This window comes from Salmo salar, chromosome 17 (assembly GCF_965601325.2).
Source record: "Salmo salar chromosome 17, fSalSal1, whole genome shotgun sequence".
In the NCBI taxonomy this organism is placed as follows: Eukaryota; Metazoa; Chordata; class Actinopteri; order Salmoniformes; family Salmonidae; genus Salmo; species Salmo salar.
The window spans coordinates 29,754,373-29,768,189 of NC_138307.1; the positions used below are offsets into that span (position 1 = coordinate 29,754,373).

A 13,817-nucleotide genomic window follows, 5' to 3' on the forward strand; every position below is an offset into this window, starting at 1 on the left:
TTCTACTGACTCCTTGTGGATTTGTGTAAGTCGATAAGAGCCGCCTAGTTAAATCAAGGTTAAATAACAAAATATGTACATGCTAAAATCGCCACTGTAAAGCACATAGGGTGTTCACTCCTTAGGCCTTCCTTTCTGTGACGGACTTCTGGGGTGGAACATCTACTTCTGAATGTACCATGCTTAGATTCATAATGACATCTCAGATTGAACTTTTTGCAAACAGTGACAGTCTCGTTACAAACAAGACATACTGGTTTGAAATTGGAGAAGTACGATGAATATGGGTGATCAAATCCAATTTTATGTCACATGCCCGAATACAACAGGTGTAGACCTTACAGTGAAATGCTTACTTACAAGCCCTTAACCAACAATGCAGTTTTAAGAAAGAAAAAAAAGAAAGAAAAGTAACAAATGATTAAAGAGCAGCAGTAAAATAAAAATAGCGAGGCTATATGCAGGGGGTACAGAGTCAATGTGCGTGGGCACCGGTTAGTCAAGGTAATTGAGGTAATATGTACATGTAGGTGGAGTTATTAAAGTGACTATGCATAGATAATAACAGAGAGTAGCAGCAGCATAAAAAGGGGGGTGCAATTGTCATGAGAATTTTCAATCCCAATGATAATAACTAACAATCAATAAGCTTCGACTAATCCCCAAGGTTTGTAAGACACTGGGTTAATAATAATTAGTCTCAGCTTCTGCAAAAGGTTCGTACAGTGTATTCAGAGAACGTTCTGAAGTCCATAATACAAAGACATCCATTTTATAGTTAATTCCCTACTTACGCACATACAAACACATGAACAGTAGGTGAGTTGTATCCTTCGACAGAGTTCTCACCACTGTTTATCACTACCCAGCGCTGTCAGTTCCATTCCCCCGAGATTAGAGGAACCTTGAAAATGACTCCCTGTCCTATCATAAGTTTCTCAGTTCTAGCCAGGTCGGGTCAAACACAGCTGAATTGTTCTCAGTATTTTCTTAGACACACACACACACACATTTCTATCCCTCACATCTCTACCAAACCTTATTGGACTTACATGTAGTACTTTAATCATTCATTATACATGCCACATAAACTAATAATCACTAATAGGTTTCAGGGTGGAATTATTTAATCATTACCTTTAAGCATATAATTCCCTTATCAGCAATGCTAATAGTCTCGGTAGCCATTTGATTAGTTGTTCAGGAGTCTTATGGCTTGGGGGTAGAAGCTGTTTAGAAGTCTCTTGGACCTTGACTTGGCGCTCCGGTACCACTTGCCGTGTGGTAGCAGAGCGAACAGTCTATGACTAGGGTGGCTGGAGTCTTTGACAATTTTTAGGGCCTTCCTCTGACACAGCCTGGTATAGAGGTCCTGGATGGCAGGAAGCTTGGCCCTAGTGATGTACTGGGCCGTACGCACTACCCTCTGTAGTGCCTTGCGGTCGGAGGCCGAGCAGTTGCCATACCAGGCAGTGATGCAACCAGTCAGGATGCTCTCGATGGTGCAGCTGTAGAACCTTTTGAGGATCTGAGGACCCATGCCAAATCTTTTCAGTCGCCTAAGGGGAATAGGTTTTGTTGTGCCCTCTTCACAACAAGCCTTTGTGTCTCAGGGTTCGATTAAGATAAAATGTTAACTTCTTGGTGATGAGGCAGTATTAGGAAATTCAGATGAATAACATGCCCAAATTAAACTGCCTGCTACTCGGGTCCAGAAGGTAGGATATGCATATTATTAGTAGATTGGGATAGAAAACACTTTGATGTCTGTGAGTATAACAGAACTCATATGGCAGGCAAAAACCTGAGAAAAAAATCCAAGTGGTTTTTAGTTTTTCAAGTGATTGCCTATTCAAACTACAGTGTCTGTGGGGTCATTTTGCACTTCCTAAGGCTTCCACTAGATGTCAACAGTCTTCAGAATGTTGTTTCATGCTTCTAGTGTAAATGGGGAGAGAATAAGAGCATATGGAGAGAATGACTGAGAGAATGACATGAGCTCAGTGGCTTGCCCTCACGTGAGAGTTAGCTGTGTTCCTTTTCTTTTTTGAAGACAAAGGAATCATCCGGTTGGAATATTATGGAGGATTTATGTTAAAAACGTCCTAAAGATTGATGCTATACATCGTTTGACATGTTTCTACGAACGTGAATATAACTTTTTTTGACTTTGCGTCATGACATTTCGCACGCGCTTCCTGCATTTGGAGTAGTGGACTAAACGCGCCAACAAAAAGGAGGTATTTGGACATAAATGATGGACTTTATCGAACAAAACAAACATTTATTGTGGACCTGGGATTCCTGGGAGTGCATTCTGATGAAGATCACCAAAGGTAAGTGAATATTTATAATGCTATTTCTGATTTTAGTTGACTCCAAAATGGCAGGTATTTGTATTGCTTGTTGTTGTTGTCTGAGCGCAGTACTCAGATTATTGCAGTGTGCTTTCGCTGTAACGTTTTTTTGAAATCTGACACAGCGGTTGCATTAAGGAGAAGTGTATCTATAATTCTTTGAATAACAGTTTAATATTTTATCAACGTTTATGATGAGTATTTCTGTAAATTGATGTGCTCATTCACCGGAAGTTTTGGGAGGCAAAACATTTCTGAACATTACACGCCAATGTAAAATGGGGTTTTTGGATATAAATATGAACTTTATTGAGCAAAACATACATGTATTGTGTAACATTGAGTCCTGGGAGTGCCATCTGATGAAGATCATCAAAGGTTAGTGATTAATTTTAGCTGTATTTCTGGTTTTGGTGACGCCTCTCCTTGCTTGGAAAATGGCTGTGTGGTTTTTCTTGTCTTGCGATGTCCTAACATAATCTAATGTTATGCTTTCGCCGTAAAGCCTTTTTGAAATCAGACAATGTGGTTGGATTAACGAGAAGTGTATCTTTAAAATGGGATATAATAGTTGTATGTTTGAGAAATTTGAATTATGAGATTTTTGTTGTTTTGAATTTGCCGCCCTGCTATTTCACTGGCTGTTGAATAGTGTGTCCTGCAGGTGGGACGCTAGCGTCCCACATTTCCCAGAGAGGTTAAGAGAAAAAAAAGCAGTTGCCCAGCATAAATTAGTCTACAAACATTATTTTTCCTTACAATCTTGTCATTTAGCAGATGCTCTTATACAGAGCGACTTACAGGACAAATAAGGGTTAATTGCCTTGCTCAAGGGAACAATGACAGATTTTTCACCTAGTCGGCTCAGGATTCAAACCAGCGACCTTTCAGTTACTGGCCCAACACTCTTAACCGCTAGGCATCCCTGATGTTGTGAATCTCTTCCCACAGTCAGCACAGAAATACGGATTCTCTCCTGTGTGTATTTTTAGCTTTGATAGAATTGGGAAAATCTCATCACAATGTGGGCAGTGGTGACACCTCTTAGCGCTGTCATCTTCCTGCTGTTGCTCTCTGGATGTAGAGAATGTCTCAACATGGTCTCCTGTGTGAACAACATCAGAAGAACCAGTCAGTTGGAGTGATATACATGTCAATCAAATGTATATTATGAAGCCATTTTTACATCAAAGTGCTTTGTAGAAACACCAGCCTAAAATCCCCAAAGAGCAAGCAATGCAGATGTAGAAGCACAGTGGCTCGGAAAAACTCACTAGATAGGCCAGATCCTAGGAAGAAACGTAGAGAGGAACCAGGCTCAACGGGGTAGCCAGTCCTCTTCTGGCTGTACTGGGTGACATATGTATTCATATCAGTAGGCTGTACAATACAGGGGAATAAAACTAGTCTAAAAGTGGGTAAGAGATTAAAGCTAAAAAGGGACTTGTCATCCACTACTCACTATCACAACATTTACATTTACATTTTAGTCATTTAGCAGACGCTCTTATCCAGAGCGACTTACAGTAGTGAATGCATACATTTCATACAATTTCATACATTTTTTTTTTTTTTCTGTGCTGGCCCCCCGTGGGAATCGAACCCACAACCCTGGTGTTGCAAACACCATGCTCTACCAACTGAGCTACAGGGAAGGCACAAGGGTTAGTAACTACACCGACTCATTTCATAGAACTTTAAAACACTGGCAGTTTGTCTACTTCACTTCTTTAGTCTACTCTCTGATCACTCCAGATAACCCAGTGAATAAAACAAATGCTGGCAATACTGGTGTCAAACCATGCAAGTCTCAGTAGCATGAAATAACATCTACCTTCTCATTGAAACAGTTCATCATGAAACAGTTTTACAGCAACTTTTCATACACAGTGGAAAGTTGGAACGAACAACAAACTTAGATAGATAGAACCTGCTCTTACCATGAGAAACAGATGTCCCAATCTTCTCCTCCTCTTCAACTTTAATGTTGACATTCAGCTCCAGTGTTTGACTGCAGTCTTCCAGCTTCACTGATGCCATCTCTGGATCCTGCAGTGCAAACTGGGCTCCACTGTCACAATCAGGACCCAGTGAATGTAGGTTTGGACTCAGTGTGGAAGGAGAGAGGCAGGCTGATGTTTGTCCTCATTGTTGATGTTACCGGCTTCAGACTTAATTCTAGTCGTCCTGTAGTAACAATGAAAAACAGACCAAAAAAGCTCATCTTGACAGTTTTGGCACAAACATATATATTATTATTTCTTCTTGTTCAATGATCTAATTCAGTACTAGACTTGGACTGAAATAGGTGCCGGTACTGTTTATATTTAGGTGCAGGAGCTCCACAATACTGTTGAACTAATATTCTATAAGAGGAACATGAGCTCAAGCAGTAGATATTTGAGCTGGCAGTAATCAGCTCCTGTCCATCTCATTTAAATAGATCAGGTAGGTAAGCACTGACAACAAAACATTAATTCATTGAAATTAGACAAAGTACACGCTTTAAAATTAGGCTACACAACGTAAGTGAACTTAATCAAAAGTAGATGTCCCAAACTCACAAATGCATAAATGACAAAAACATTTAGTACAAGGTAACAGTTTCTTTTAAGCAGCACTATGTACTATTTTCCTGAATAACCTTGTCTTCGCTGTATTTCACATCAAAAACCAATAGTATTTCCATTCACACCATAGTAACATTTACAGATAAATATAGAAACAACTGAATGTGTCTGAATATTAGTACACATGTAGAAAACTGATAATCATTACATTCAGCTTTAAAACAGTAGTGCAACCGTGAAATTGTCTCTCTGCACCTGCACTGAAGTCTGTTGATGCACAGAGTGGGCCTGCAATGTTACCAGCTCGTGAATTTCAAACAAAATCAATAACATGCCAAACAAACTCATAAATCTCAAATAAAAATATTTTTTATAAAAAAATTACCTTGAAGAAATTATGTACATCCATTCAGACAAACCCAAAGATTCTAGTTGTGTGACTTTTAAAATAGTTTATCACGTTCACTTGGTTTGACACAAAAAATAACAAACCTTTACCAAAAGTGAAAAGACTTTAACGGATGTTACCTAGCACGGAATGACATGTTCTTTGATATTAGATAGCACGTTTAAACTATTACATACCTGTAGTAATAAATAAAAACGGACACAAAAGGTTATCTTTTTAACATCACAGTTCTGGCGCTTTCTTTATTCTGAATATTCAGGATCATTGCTACTCGAACTTCCGCGATGCATACAAAGCCCTCCCGCGCCCTGTCTTCGGAAAATCTGACCATGAATCCATTTTGTTGTTCCCAGCCTATAGACAGAAACTAAAACAGGAAACGTCCGTGCTCAGGTCAATACAACGCTGGTCTGACCAATCGGATTCCACGCTTCAAGATTGCTTCAATCACGTGGACTGGGATATGTTCTGGATAGCATCAGACAACATTGATGTATACGCTGACTCGGTGAGCGAGTTTATTAGCAAGTGCATCTGAGATGTCGTACCCACTGTGACGATTAAAACCTTCCCGAACCAGAAACCGTGGATTAATGGCAGCATTGGCGCAAAACTGAAAGCGCAAACAACCGCTTTTAATCATGGCAAGGCAACCGGAAACATGACCGAATACAAACAGTGCAGCTATTCCCTCCGCAAGGAAATCAAACAAGCAAAGCGTCAGTATAGAGAAAAAGTAGAGTCACAATTCAAACACGAGACATATGTGGCAGGGTCTACAGTCAATCACGGATTACAAAAAGAAAACCAGCCCCGCTGCTCCCAGACAAATTAAACAACTTCTTTGCTCGCTTTGAGGACAATACAGCGCCACTGACACGGGCCGCTACCAAAGCCTGTGGGCTCTCCTTCTCCGTGGCCAACGTGAGTAAAATATTTAAATATGTTAACCCTCGCAGGGATGCCGGCCCAGACGGCATCCCTCAGAGCATGTGCAGACCAGCTGGCTGGTGTGTTTACGGAAATATTCAACCAATCCCTATACCAGTCTGTTGTCCCCACATGCTTCAAAATGGCCACCATTGTTCCTGTTCCCAAGAAAGCTAAGGTAACTGAACAAAATGACTATAGCTCCATTGCACTCACTTCTGTCATCATGAAGTGCTTTGAGAGACTAGTCAAGGATCATATCGCCTCCGCCCTACCTGACACCCTAGACCCACTCCAATTTGCTTACCGCCCCAATAGGTCCACTGACGATGCAATCGCCTTCACACTGCCCTATCCCATCTGGACAAGAGGAATACCTATGTAAGAATGCTGTTCATTGACTACAGCTCAGCATTTAACACCATAGTACCCTCCAAACTTGTCATTAAGCTCGAGACCCTGGGTCTCAACCCCGCCCTGTGCAACTGGGTCCTGGACTTTCTGACGGGCCGCCACCAGGTGGTGAGGGTAGGAAACAACATCTCCATTCCGCTGATCCTCAACACTGGGGCCCCACAAGGGTGCGTTCTCAGCCCTCTCCTGTACTCCCTGTTCACCCATGACTGCGTGGCCATGCACGCTTCCAACTCAATCATCAAGTTTGCAGACAACACTACAGTGGTAGGCCTGATTACCAACAAAGACGAGACGGCCTACAGGGAGGTGGTGAGGGCCCTCGGGGTGTGGTGTTAGGAAAACAACCTCACACTCAATGTCAAAAAAACAAAAGAGATGATCGTGGACTACAGGAAACAGCAGAGGGAGCACCCTTCCCCCCCATCCACATCAACAGGACAGTAGTGGAGAAGGTGGAAAGTTAAGTTCCTCGGCGTAGACATCACAGACAAACTGAAATGGTCCACCCACACAGACAGTATGGTGAAGGCGCAACAGCACCTCTTCAACCTCAGGAGGCTGAAGAAATGTGGCTTGTCATCTAAAAACACTCAAACTTTTACAGATGCACAATCGAGAGCATCCTGTCGGGCTGTATCACCGCCTGGTACAGCAATTGCACCGCCCTCAACCGCAAGGCTCTCCAGAGGGTAGTGCAGTCTGCACAACGCATCACCGGGGGAAAACTACCTGCCCCCCAGGACACCTACAGCACCCGATGTCACAGGAATGCCAAAAAGCATCAAGGACAACAACCACCCAAGCCACTGCCTGTTCACCCCGCTACCATCCACAAGGCGAGGTCAGTACAGGTGCATCAAAGCTGGGACCGAGAGACTGAAAAACAGCTTCTATCTCAAGGCCATCAGACTGTTAAACAGCCATCACCAACATAGAGGCTGCTGCCAACATACAGACTCAAATCTCAGGCCACTTTAATAAGTGGACTTAAAAGGTTTCACTAGTCACTTTAAATAACACCACTTTAATAATGTTTATATATCCTACATTACTCATATGTATATACTGTATTATATACCATCTACTGCATCTTGCCACATGCCATCGCTCATCCATATATTTATATGTCCATATTCTATTCATGCCTTTACATGTGTGTGTATAAGGTAGTTGTGAATTTGTTAGATGACTTGTTAGACATTACTGCATAGTTGAAACTAGAAGCACAAACATTTCACTACACTCACATTAACATGTGCTAACTATGTGTATGTGACCAATAAAATTTGATTTGATTATGGTAGTGAGAGGAAGCCCACTGGCCGGCAGTGGGAGAAGATGGAACGAGATGGATTTTGGCCGACATTCTGCAAATGTTCTAATCAATGAAACATCTGATCTTAATACAGTTTTCTGTTACCAAAACTAAAATCTGTTATGAACAGAGTGGACTAAGTTTTGTAGACTTTACCCTTTGCAACAACAATTTTTTTTGTTATTTAGAAGGAACGCAAAGGCGAATTGACTTATTGCACACAAGCGCTTCACAGAGGAGGAGTTCCCTAACAGAAATATGCAGATGTGTTGTAGAATGCACCAATAGGATCTCGCTGACTGTGCTTGGCTCTGCCCACTATGACTCATCTGTTCCCATTGGAAACGACCGGCTGTGGTCTATCTTGGTTTGGTGCAACCGTCCATGCATTCAGGGAACCTTGGGATGGCCCTACCCCATTAAATGAGAAGGGTGGTGCTTAATTTGAGCCAGATCCTCCGGCACCTCTCAGTTTTGTGGTCTTTTGCTCCGGAACCCATTCGCAAAGATCAGGTAGCCTACCTTGTGGCATGAATAATTATTTCCACTGTTTGCAATGCAAAAATCCTCATAAAAGCAATCAGAGTAATTATATTTGGATTCCTCTGTAATTGTCATGCCCCCTAAAAAACGTGCCTGATATTCTGTGAATTGATTCATGTTGGGCCGTCCCAGGTTAATGGTTTGTGCAACATTGTAGCCCATTTAGACCAAGGCGTGGCCATTGCTGTGGTGAGAGAGAAGCACGCCTGTATCTCTCCCAGAACTAAAATGAGATTCACTTTCTATGATCTCTCTCCCTCTCTGCAACTCATCTCTCCTAACAGGACTTTCACAATATTTTTAATAGAAATAGCTGGAAAACAGGTTGTAAAGCATCTGTCTGTGTGTTACCAAGATATCAACTTCCATATACACCTATTGAGCTAACAGCATTGTTTTACAAAGTAAAGCAAGAGAGAAGCTTTTGGCCGGTGAGTGAGCTGAACATCATTAGGCGAGTCAGTGAAACTGGAAAGTGAAACACATACAATTATTTTATGTGTTCTGGTACCTCAGAACCCCACAGGTCACCCCCCTCTTGGGCTCACTTTTGGTTCCAGCACCTCCCAATTTACACAGTAAGCACTGGAGAAGTGGGTAGTTGCTGCTGCCTCCTCCAGGACACATCTTCTTTACATAGAGTTCATCAGGCTGTTGATTGTGGCATCTGGAATGTTATCCCACTCTTCAAAGGCTGTGTGAAATTCCTGGATATAGGAGGGAACTGGAACAAGCTGTCGTACACGTCGATCCTTAACATGCTCAAAGGGTGACATATCTGGTGAATATGCAGGCCATGGAAGAATTGGGACATGTTCAGCATTTTCAATTGTGTACAGATCCTTGCGACGTGGGGCTGTGCGTTGTCATGCTGAAACATGAGGTGATGGTGGCAGATGAATGGCAGGACAATGGCCCTCAGGATCTTGTCATGGTTTCTCTGTGCATTCAAATTGCCATCGTTAAATGTAATTGTGTTGGTTGTCTGTAGCTTATGCCTGCCCATACCATAACCCTGATACCACCATGGGGCACTCTGTTCACAACATTGACATCAGCAAACCGCACGCCCACACAATGCCATACATGGTGGTGCCAAATTCTCTAACAACGTAGAGGAATTATCATAAAATTCTCTGGCAACAGCTCTGGTGGAAATTCCTGCAGTCAGCTTGCCAATTGTATGCTCCCTCAAAACTTGAGACATCTTTGGCATTAGGTTGTGTGATAAAACTGTACATTTTAAAGTGGCATTTTTGTATTTATTAGGGATCCCCATTACCTGTTGCCAAGCACCTACTCAGCTACACTTGTCCCCGGCACAAGGTGCACCTGTGTAATGATGATCCTGATATTTAATCAGCTTCTTGATATGCTACACCTGCCAGGTAGATGGATTAGCTTGGCAAAGGAGAAATACTCACTAATAGGAATATAAACAAATTTGTGCACAAAATTGGGAAATAAGTTTGTGTCTGGGACATTTCAGGGATCTTTTATTTCTGTGTATACAGTATTTTTTTAAACTAAATCAGCTTGCTTTTCTGTTCTAATCAGGTTCCTACACAAGGATCCTGTAAGAGCAGAACATTATCTGGCGACAGAAGTACTTGTAGTCTTGGAGGCCCAAAAACTTCTCAGCTGCAGATATAATTATGTCCAGCTTCTTGGACTTCTTGTGCAGTACAATTCATAACTGTGGCTATAAATACTAAAATATCAACCTTCACAATATTTGTATCCAGACCACTTGACTGACGTATGACATTTGCAACTGGTTGTGGTGCATCCACCTCCATATCTTCTTCATTACTGCAAAGTTTCCTAAGGACCTGAAGCGAGGCAACCATCTCTGTCGGAGCCATCTTGTCAGCTCAGGGATTCGATCCAGCAACCTTTCGGTTACTGGCCCAACGCTCTAACCACTAGGCTACCTGTACGTATTCATATCAGTAGGCTGTGCAATACAAAGGGGGAATACAACTATTCTAAAAGTATCTCATAAGGAATGAAAATGATGAGCCATATCATCCTCCACTCACTATCACAAGGGTTAGAAACTACACAGACTAATTTCATAGAACTTTATAACACTGGCAGTTTGTCTACTTCACTTCTTCAGTCTACTCTCTGAACACTCCAGATAACCCAGTGAATAAAACAGATGCTGACAATACTGGTGTCAAACCATGCAAGTCTCAGTAGTATGAAATAACATCTAGCTTCTCATTGAAACAGTTCATCATGACACAGTTCTACTGCAACGTTTCATACACAGTGGGAAGTTGGAATGAATAATTTAGTTAGATAGAACCAGCTCTTACCATGAGAAACAGATGTCCCAATCTTCTCCTCCTCTTCTTCATCTTTAATGTTGACATTCAGCTCCAGTGTTTGACTGCAGTCTTCCAGCTTCACTGATGCCATCTCTGGATCCTGCAGTGCAAACTGGGCTCCACTGTCACAATCAGGACCCAGTGACTGTAGGTTTCTACTCAGTGTGGAAGGAGAGAGGGAGGCTGGGTTTATCCTCACTGTTGATGTCACCGGCCTCGTACCTGAGTCGGCAAGTAGTAATAAAGCGAAACGGACACAAAAGTTAGTATTGACAGTTCTGCCACTTTCTTAATTCTCTAAAAATATGGTTTATATTTAGGTGCAGGAGCTCCACAATACTGTTGAGGTAATATTCTATAAGAGGAACATGAGCTCAAACAGTAGACATTTGAGGTGCAGGTACTCAGCTCCGGTGAGCTCCTGTCCAAGTCAAGCACTGATCTCATTTCAATAGATCTGGTAACTAAGCATTGACAAAACATTAATTCACATTAGACAAAGTATACACTTTAAATTAGGCTACACAACTTAAATGCACTTAATCTATAGTAGATTTCCTGAATTTACATGAATGCATAAATGACTCAAAAACCATTTAGTACAAGGTTGCAGTATGTTTTAGGCAGCACTATGTACTATTTTCCTGAATAACCTTGTCTTCACTGTATTATTCCAATCAAGAACCAATAGTATTTCCGTTCACACCATAGTAACATGTACAGATAGACAGAAACAACAATGTGTCTGAATATTAGTACACATGTAGAAAACGGATAATCATTACATTTAGCTCCAAAACAGTAGTGCAACCGTAAAATTGTCTCTCTGCTGCACCCTCACTGCCTGCACTGAAGTACGTTGATGCAGACCGAGGGGGAACCGCCATTTAACCAGCACGTGAATTTCACTCAAAACCAAAAACGACATGTAAAACGAACCCAGAAATCTCAAATAAATTGATCCTTAATTAAATTACCTTGACGAAATGATGTACATCTACTCAGACTAAGCCAAAGTCTATAACTATGTGACTTGTAAAAAAGTGACCACGTTAACTCACGCGGTTTGACACAAAAATAGCACATAAAACCTTTATCAAACGTGATAATAACTTGACGTATTTGTTACCTAGCATGTTATGACATGTTCTTTCGATATTAGAACGTGCTATTACATACCAGTAGTAATACATTTGAAACGGACACAGAAGTTGTCGTCTCGACTGCACAATTCTGACATATCCTTTATTCTGAAGAATGATGCGCGCCTGAGCAGAACTTCCTGTTTCCTCACTACCAGTTTCTAAAACCAGAGACGTAACAACGCGAGACTTCAGAGAACGCCTGTGAAACAGACCAAGCCGTGATTTGAGAAGTCAATGAGAGAAGTGAACAATTCTGATACTTTTGCAGCGGCTAATGGGATCCTAATAAACACCAAAACTATTCCGTCGGAACGCACTTGAAACATGGCCATTCTTTTATCAATTTCATAACTGCAGTGGCTTATTCACAATAGGTCTCACTGCGTATCATATATCCTAGCATCACAGTTAGCCTAGTGGTTAGAGCATTGGGCCAGTAGCCGAAAGGTTGCTGGCTCGAAAACCCGATCTGACAAGGTAAAAATCTGTCGTTCTGCCCCTGAACAAGGCAGTTCCTTGGTAGGCCGTCATTGTAAATAAGAGTTTGTTCTCAGCTGACTTGCCTAGTTAAAAAAATCACATGAGTAGGCAGACCGAGGTAAAGTTGGTTTTATATTCAGACATTCTTTCGCCAAAAGCCATTTAAATTGCAAAAATCAATAACTAATTCATTGATTGTCACACAAACAAAAATAGATATGGTTTATTCTATAAAAGTCTAGCATAAAATCTATCAAATGTAATTTAAAACTGTATAAATCAACAACTCTTTTACAGCTTAAACTTGTTTTAAACGCTAATAAAACAAATGTAATGTTTTTTTTCTAGGTCTAAACTCTCAGTTACAAACACTTTTGTAATCACTAGCTTGGATGGTACTCAAATCAAACAGGTCTCTGCATATAAATACTTAGGGGTATGGTTAGATGATAGGCTTTCTTTTAAAAAACATGTTACTGAATTGGGAAAAAAGCTCAAATTCAAGATAGGGTTCCTTTACAGAAACAGGGCTTGTCTGTCCTCCGTAAATAGAAAACAAATTGTGCAGGCTACTTTTATGTCCGTTTTAGATTATGGTGATATTATCTATATGCATGCATCGGCAAACACATTAAAACCACTGGATGCTATTTACCATTGTGCACTCAGGTTTATCACGGGTGATAGTTACAAAACTCATCACTGTATCCTATACCAACATGTGGGTTGGGCCTCTCTATCTGTGAGGCGAGAGCAACATGCTCTCTTGTTTATTTATAAAGCACTTCTTTTAAAACTACCTCCATATATATCATCATTAATTTCCACTAGATATACTAATTTTAAAACCAGATCACAGATGTGGATTACATTAGAGACTCCTGCGGTCTCCACAGAGTTGGGTAGGACTGCCTTTAGTTCCTTTGCACCTTATTTATGGAACAAACTGCAGATCCAACTTAAGTTAGACACTCTGGTGTCCCTTGCCCATTTCAAAAATGTTATGGAGGATCAATATGATGTTGTCTGTGATTGTTTCTGTTGAATTGTGTCTTTGTTTTGTATGTTTGAAATGTTATTGTCTGTATGCCTAAAACTGTACATGTCAACATGTTTACACAGGGCACAGCCGTAAAAGAGATCCAGGTCTCAGTCTGTTTTCCCTGTTAAAATAAAGATTAAAACATTTTTTTTAAACTAATTCACCGTTTGTCACAGAAACATCAAACTATGTATGATTTATTCTATAAATGTCTAGTATATTTTTACAACCTTTTCTTTGAGTAGAAATTCCAGTTTTGATAGAAATACATAA

At 40.9% G+C, this 13,817-nt stretch overlaps 1 long non-coding RNA gene across 2 annotated transcripts; it reads right to left on the reverse strand.

The window, feature by feature from the left end:
- Positions 1–284: 284 nt before the first annotated feature.
- On the reverse strand, positions 285–12,148 carry LOC106592258 (uncharacterized). 2 transcript variants are annotated; one of them, XR_014381283.1, is made up of 5 exons: positions 12,057–12,148; positions 10,866–11,099; positions 4,298–4,544; positions 3,632–3,702; positions 285–3,462 (listed from the first exon to the last, which is right to left on the reverse strand). It is a non-coding gene; the product is annotated as an uncharacterized LOC106592258 (long non-coding RNA). The 2 variants fall into 2 exon arrangements; XR_014381282.1 differs by having other exon boundaries at positions 3,632–3,707.
- Between the last annotated feature and the right edge of the window lie 1,669 nt (positions 12,149–13,817).